We start from the raw sequence: 7,157 nt of genomic DNA on the forward strand, positions 1-7,157 counted from the left end.
GTGCAGTAAACAGGGCCTTGTCCTGAGATGTGTCCCTGGTCTCATACCCCCCTGAGTGATGACAAGTGAAAGACCGCCCTCTCGCCTGCCCGCTAGCCTCATCCTTCAGCGATAGGCAAAACATTAGGATTTAAAGAAAACCTAATATTTATCCACACAAAAAGCATCATATTCTTTCTCTCTGTATGAACTTTGCGATTTTTTTCACCACTTTGTTCCTTTCAGTACAGAATGAGCGACCATAGAAATGAAGGTATTTTGTCACATCATGTGACTCAGGCAGTGGATTATCTGATTAATGTGAAACAAGTATTATCTTTTGTTATTGCCATAACAACAATTTATTGCATGAAAAGCCGTATGCACAGAATTCTTTATAAGTACATGGCTATGAAATTGTCCAGGAGCCGAATAACCAAGGACATTTTTCTTTACAAGACTTCCTCCAGGATTTGGACACTGAAAAGTGAACACTTAAAAGCAAGAGCTACTACTCTATCTGTCTGCGACAGCTAATGTAATAAAAAAACAAGTATTGGCAAAGCTAATAGGTCTCACCTACGCACGTTATTGGCTTTGTCAATGTTTTAGCCATGTTGCACATCACTGCTGCTGCTATGCAGCATGGCTGAAAGTTTAAAAAGTGCTATTACACGGCCCACGATTGCTGTGTCATAACCCTTTTTTTGTTAAGGCGGGTACAGGTAGAGCCAACAGCGACAGCAGGAGGAGAGTGGGAGGGGGCACGAAACACAATAGACAGTGAGAGAAGGGCTGGGCGTAAGCAACATGATGGACAGTGTTTGGAGGGCAGGAGGGGCAGTCAACTTGACATACAGCAGAAAGGGGCAAGCAACAAAATGGGCAGCAGGAGGATGGTGGGAGGAGGCAAGCAACACAATGGATAGCAAGAAGAAAGAGGGAGGGGGCAAGCAACTTGACGTACACTGGGAGGGTGCAAATAACATGATGAACAGCGGGAGTAGGGTGGAAGGGGAAAGGCAGCTCGACTGACAATGGGAGGAGGTAGGGAAGGGCAAACAAACCAATGGACACTGGAAGAAGGGTGGGAGGTGGCAAGCAACATGAACGGAGTATGGGGGCAAGTAACACGATGGACAGGGAAAACACATGCACTCTTGTAGAGTGCTTCAATATTAAGAAAAAAGTAGCTCTGAAAGCGCAAGCTGTGGATTGACCTGGGCAAGGTAGTAGTACTTGGGCCAGGCTCTAGGGGAGCACCAAACACAGAAAGAGAAAGTGCTGACCAAAAATAAGCAATCAAATGAGATTGATGATGAAACCAACCAATTGTAAGCAATGGGTGACCTCTAAGACCCCTGTAAGTAAACAAAATTTCTCATGAGTGGCACAGCATGCGCTGCCTCAGACGAAACCTAAAACCAGACTATCTAGGAAGGGGGTTTGGATAAGTCTCCTTCAGTCATTGCTTGCTGGAAGTGTTGTACACATTTTTGGAATTGCCCATAGGACATCAGTACAGTGTCTGGATTATCAGTCATTATGAGAGACTGCATTTTGCGTCAACACATTCAGGAAAACTCTTGGAACTGGTGTGGTTAAGACAGCATTTTGTACACATTGGGCCTTCATGTATCTGTTAATGTAACTGTAGTATAGGAAGGATTTCAAATAGTCAAATATTTAGGGGCGTAAGCCTGTACTATTTAGGCAGAAAAATAGCTCACAGTGACTGCACTGTAGTGTCAGTGAGACAATCAATCAATCAATCAACTTTATTCGATCCAGTTAGCAGCAAGGATCATAAAAGTACAATGCATGAAAGTTTCCAATTATTACAATAAAGTACGGGATTTAAAATACACAGTACATTACCAATCAATAAAATACAGTAAGGGGTTAAAATGCAGCATATATATTACAAACCCTAAGCGACAAAACTTCAGATCTAGCTCATCTTCGGCAAACGGGATTTAGTTAATTAGTGCCGCTCACCATAGTGGTGAACACAGTACAAATTCAAACATCACCATTGCCAACATGATCCCCAAGGTATTGATGGCTGTAAATTGATTGCAGATAAACAACTAATGGGCTCATAGGAGCCATTAAAACGCATTACAAAAAACTTATACAGATGTCCATAAAAGAAGTTAGAAAAAAAACCTACGTAGAGCCCTATTTTATCAACACCTTAGATAAATAAAATCAGTTAAATTACCTTTTGACCATGCCACAATTCTCAATTATTAAACTGCCTCCTTCGCCTGCAAGCCCAAAGAAATGAAGCTGCAGAAAAACAGACAAATGAGTAATGAAGCTTTTTCAAGAAATACAAAGCAGGGCGGCATTGTAAAGGATTACATTGTCTTAAATGGGGTAAAAAGTATCTGGTTCTTTTTGCTTTATACAAGTGGCAGAAGAAAAAGACGTGAGGGTCAGATTTTACCAAACAATTATCACATGGGCAAGGTTTCAAGTCTTTAAATGAAAACCCTTTCGCAGGAAAGCCCAACATCCAAGGAATAAGATTCATGCGAAATCTCAGGACAATAAATCTATGCTGTGAGTTTCTGACTCTTTCTAAGTACCTATACTCACTCCATTGGGGACGTAGTCAGTAGGTACGACATTACTGAAGATTTCGCTCTGTATTTTTCTTGTCTATATCGTATTCTGCCTTTACCAAAAATATTGCCTTTAGTCTCTTTTTTGGGAATTTGGAGGAAGAACTCGGATTTGTGAATAGTTCTGTTAGGCCGAACGAAATCAGCGTAGCTTTGATGTACTGCAACCAGATAAAATAAATGTTAGATGATCAGAGCTGTGGCACAAAGATTACTACATGGCACCGGGAGTGAAGAATGCAGGGCATGGATAATTCATCTTTTTCAGAACTGTGCTGTGACCTTGTAAGAAATGCTGATGTAATGAAGGGATTGAGGGTCTAGGAGACACCAACACATCCTAGGCATTCATAGTACACTGACAATTAAAATTGGCTTGAGTGGATATACCGAATAATTTTCTCCCTCCTTTAGCGATAGAAGATATTTTGTAGGCAAAAGAGGTGAATTTGTTTTTCAAGCGGAGCTTATTGGTTAAAGTCAGGTAGTGTGTTTCAAAGAATCGCTACAATTCACGAAGTGTATTAAAAACTGTAATTGTTAAGAGTTTTAATTGAGCATTAATGCTAGTAGAGAGGCATTAGAGGTCAGTTTAGACGGTTTTTAATTCCAATACCTCGTTTGATCATGTGTTGGTTTTGAACTTTGGTCTGTAGGTAACTTCTTACGAGGATGTTGTCCATGCTTGCCTCTCTGGAATCTTGTTTGACAACTTCAGTCAGTGAACGATTCATCTGAATCAAATGACTCACTAGGGGTGCATTCAAAACATTAAATATCATCCTTAATTTGTGTTTTATAATTTGTTATTTGATCTCCTGGATCATTTTACCCCACAAACATGCTACAGTTTTGGTACTGCAAGTGGATGGATTCTTCTGTAGCAACTGTGGTGAAATTAGTCTCTTGTCAATGTCTGGTTTCAGACTGTGCAGTTCCTACAAACTTGATAGCCCTTTATTGGAAAACAGTCCAGTTGGAAGGGGGCATCCTGTATCTGGTCTTTGTTGACCTGAAGAGTGCGTTTGATATGGTACCCAGAGACGCTCTATGGAAAGTACTAAGCGATCTGGGACTTCCTTCTTACCTCCTAAATGTATTGAGAAGGTTACATAATGAAAACTATGCCCAAATTAGATATGGGAAAAATGTGGAATTAACGCCGCCCATCCCTGTAAAAAGGGGAGTCAGACGAATGTGTGCTTGCCCCCATCCTGTTTTGCATATATATAGACGGTCTGATCGATGCGCTGAGAACCTGCAAAGATATTGAGGCTCCTAAAATCGCGCTTAAGCAAATCCCTGCCATGATGTTCGCAGATGATACCCTTCTTCTTTCTAAGTCACCAATGGGTATCCAAAGAATGCTAGATGGATTCTGCGAATTTTGCAAGACTAGGGGTCTTGAAATCAACATCAACAAAACAGAATTTATGGTGTTTAACCCCAGTAAATCCACACGTCCTAACCCACACATGAATGGTAGCCCTTTGGAGCAGGTCTCCGTGTTTGACTATTTGGCACTAACCCTCACAGAGAATACGACTTGGGGGGCACAAATTAGCAAATCTAACCTCAAAATGTGACAAACCACAGGTGGACTGGCCAAGTTCTTTAGGGAAACATCCCAAAAACCAGTGAGCTAGGTTATGAAGTTATATAAAACCCAGACCAGAAGTGCAGCCCTAAATGGGGCTGAACTCTGGGGGCACTCCAATCTCAGGCCTCTGGTTATCACCTAGAACAAATTCCTTAGACAACTATTTAACCTACCGATTAGCTCCCCCCTGTCTCCACTGCGTGTGGACCTAGGGGTGAGATCTATTTCTGATTAAATTGGCTGCAGGCCATTATTTTGGCGGCGCCTTTGAGCTACACCGGAGTTTCAAGAATACAAATCAGAGCTACTGGAAATTCTGAGACTTCCTGGTTCAGGAAAATTGCCATGGCTTAGATTCATCAGGGAGGGCCTCTACAAAATAGGACTGAAAGAACAATGGGAAAACCCTGATACAGCGTGCCTGAGAACACCACACAAGTTATTAACCACAAGGCTACTGGTGCAGCTTATCCACAAAACTCCAAACAGAATCCGCTCATGGATCCCTCACCTCACTCTTCTTGGAAGTAAAAGACACTTGCAGGTTGGAGGCGTGCCTAGATGCAATCCGCCCGCCACTAGCCAGGAAATTATATGTACAGTTTCGACATGGCTGCCTCCCCCTGCGTGCGTTCACATGTAAATGGACAGGGGGTAATTTCAGTGTACGTCCAGCCTGCAACACGTGTGATGAGTCTGAACTTCATGTGTTTTTTTTTGTTGTTCAGGATATCGCACAGCAAGACAGAGATGGTTAGTCCAGCTATGTAAAAACGTAGGCACAAACCCCTGTATTGAAGCCTTTAGAATCCTAAAATGTAACAAAGATTATCATATAGTTTTTGCGGTCTCGCGCTTCCTAAATCTCATGTGGTATGTCAGGAGAAATTTCCTTAACATGCAAAACCAAGGTCTTGATTGTTGATGACTTTTCTTTTCGTTTTTTAACTTAAAATGCACTATGTTAGATGAACTGTTCTATTTTACCTCTTTTAAACTATTTTAACTATTTAAATCTGTTTGTATATACTTGTGCTTGCTCTTTTATGGTGAATAACCAAAATAAAGAAAGATTGGATTGGATTGGATAAACCTTTAGAGGAGGGAGGTTTCATATTGATTTAAATCGGGAGTACAGCGATGGGTTGTTGGAAGATGTGCTCTGAAAATCTTTCAAACTCCCGTTTTTTAGAGCAAACAATGTTTGTTTTTTGAAGAGGAGAAATCCATTGTGTGCAGACTATGCCACATGGAATGGATGCCTTCTGTGCAGTTGTTGGTGCTTGGATATAAGGTGAGGAGAACAATGGGAGAGCTAGGGAGGCAAGGGTGCGTCCGTATCCCCTGTCGTATATATTAGATCAATCAAAAATGGACAGACCCATTGGTGTTGGTACGAACACTGGCAAGCAGTGCTTGGGAACCCACTAGGTGAGTAAAAGGCCCCTCACACACCAACCTAGTTGGTGTCATGCTTCATCATAGGGGCCCCAACCGGGTGGCCGAGCGCCTCCCGGTTGTGCTGCAACGCCTGACTACAGCGGAGCTGGTGTGGTGTGATGGTGTGATGTTGTGAGAAGTTAAAAATATCTCTGAGAATCCTTGCCGGGGGAACTTTAATGGTGGCGGCTCAGGATATATTAAAATTAAAAATTATGTGTGGTAACTAAGAAAGGAATTAGATTTCGTAGTTAACTATGTGTGTGGTCTACATGTTTCAGCCCGCTTAAAAGTGTGTGGGGCTTTCTTCAGGACCAGAGAGTGCAGTGAGTGGCAAAATAGTGCCACGTGAGTAGTGAAAAGAGAAAAAGAGGGTAATTTACCTCCACACTCGCTAAGGTGTGTGGTAGCGATATCAGCTTAATGGCAGACACCGCAGCGAAAAACCTGTGGGAAAGAAAACAATACACAGACATAGATGCACAAAAGATGCTGTAATACGTAGCAATTATAAAATGCAATCTTTGACTGACTGTGAAGAGCAATCTTTAAAGGGCAGGTGGTCGTACAGATGGTTACACGCACGAGGTGACATGCGGCTATTGGCTGGTGCTTCATATTATCAGATGTTAGGGTGGGCGGAGTGTGCCCTTGGTGAGCTAATAGTGAGGCCAGCAAGGAGCGTGTGGGTCGCTCTCGTGAGGAGTGGCAGGCAACTGTGAGCCCGTGACGGCGTGTGGCCACAGGCTAAGGTAATCGGGCTCGAAATGAGCGATGGTGAGACTGGTATATTCAGATAAACTGTGCGTGTGCCAAGTACACTATAGGGCACACTGTATAAAAAAGGAGCGATTACCCTTGAGTGGCGCTCTGCAATTGTGTGCTAAAAATAAAAGCAAGAAGACAAAGGGAAAATATATTACACTATGGCTGAGTATTGTTCGCCGATCAGGAAGGGGAGGAGTGCGCTCCTCCTGACACAGAATCTGTGAAGGAACGGTACAGGGTCAAGATAGGGTAGGTATAGTAATTAGAAGCCCGGCAATGCCGGAATTTGTTAGCGCGCGTCACCTTACTTGGTCTGAGAGCAGCACCCGCTTGGCACCTACTGAGGTCTCCCGGCTCCTGGATGGTGTGGAGTCGAGGACTGTTGGGGATTTAAAGGAGGCGGGGGCCATAGCGTACGTGCTGCCTGTCCGGTGATCGCGCTAGGGGCAAGGCAGGCTGCGCACGCGTGTGTGCGAGGCACTGATTCGCTGTGGGTGGGGAAAGCGAATACAGGTGACCGTCTGAGGGGCAAGGCTTGCTGCGCATGCGTGCGTGTAAGGCACTGATTCACTACGCAAATGCGTGTTTCAGGGATGCTGTTACCGTGCGCGTGCGCACAGACAAACGAACTAAGTTTGCTGTACAGCGAGTATCCCCGAAAAGTCAAAAGATATCAAAATGAGTGGGGCGTCAGTGTCCCTACTGGAAATGTTAGAATATGTGGCATGAGTGCCCATACT

The sequence above is a fragment of the Triturus cristatus genome, chromosome 7 (assembly GCF_964204655.1).
Source record: "Triturus cristatus chromosome 7, aTriCri1.1, whole genome shotgun sequence".
Lineage (NCBI taxonomy): Eukaryota > Metazoa > Chordata > Amphibia > Caudata > Salamandridae > Triturus > Triturus cristatus.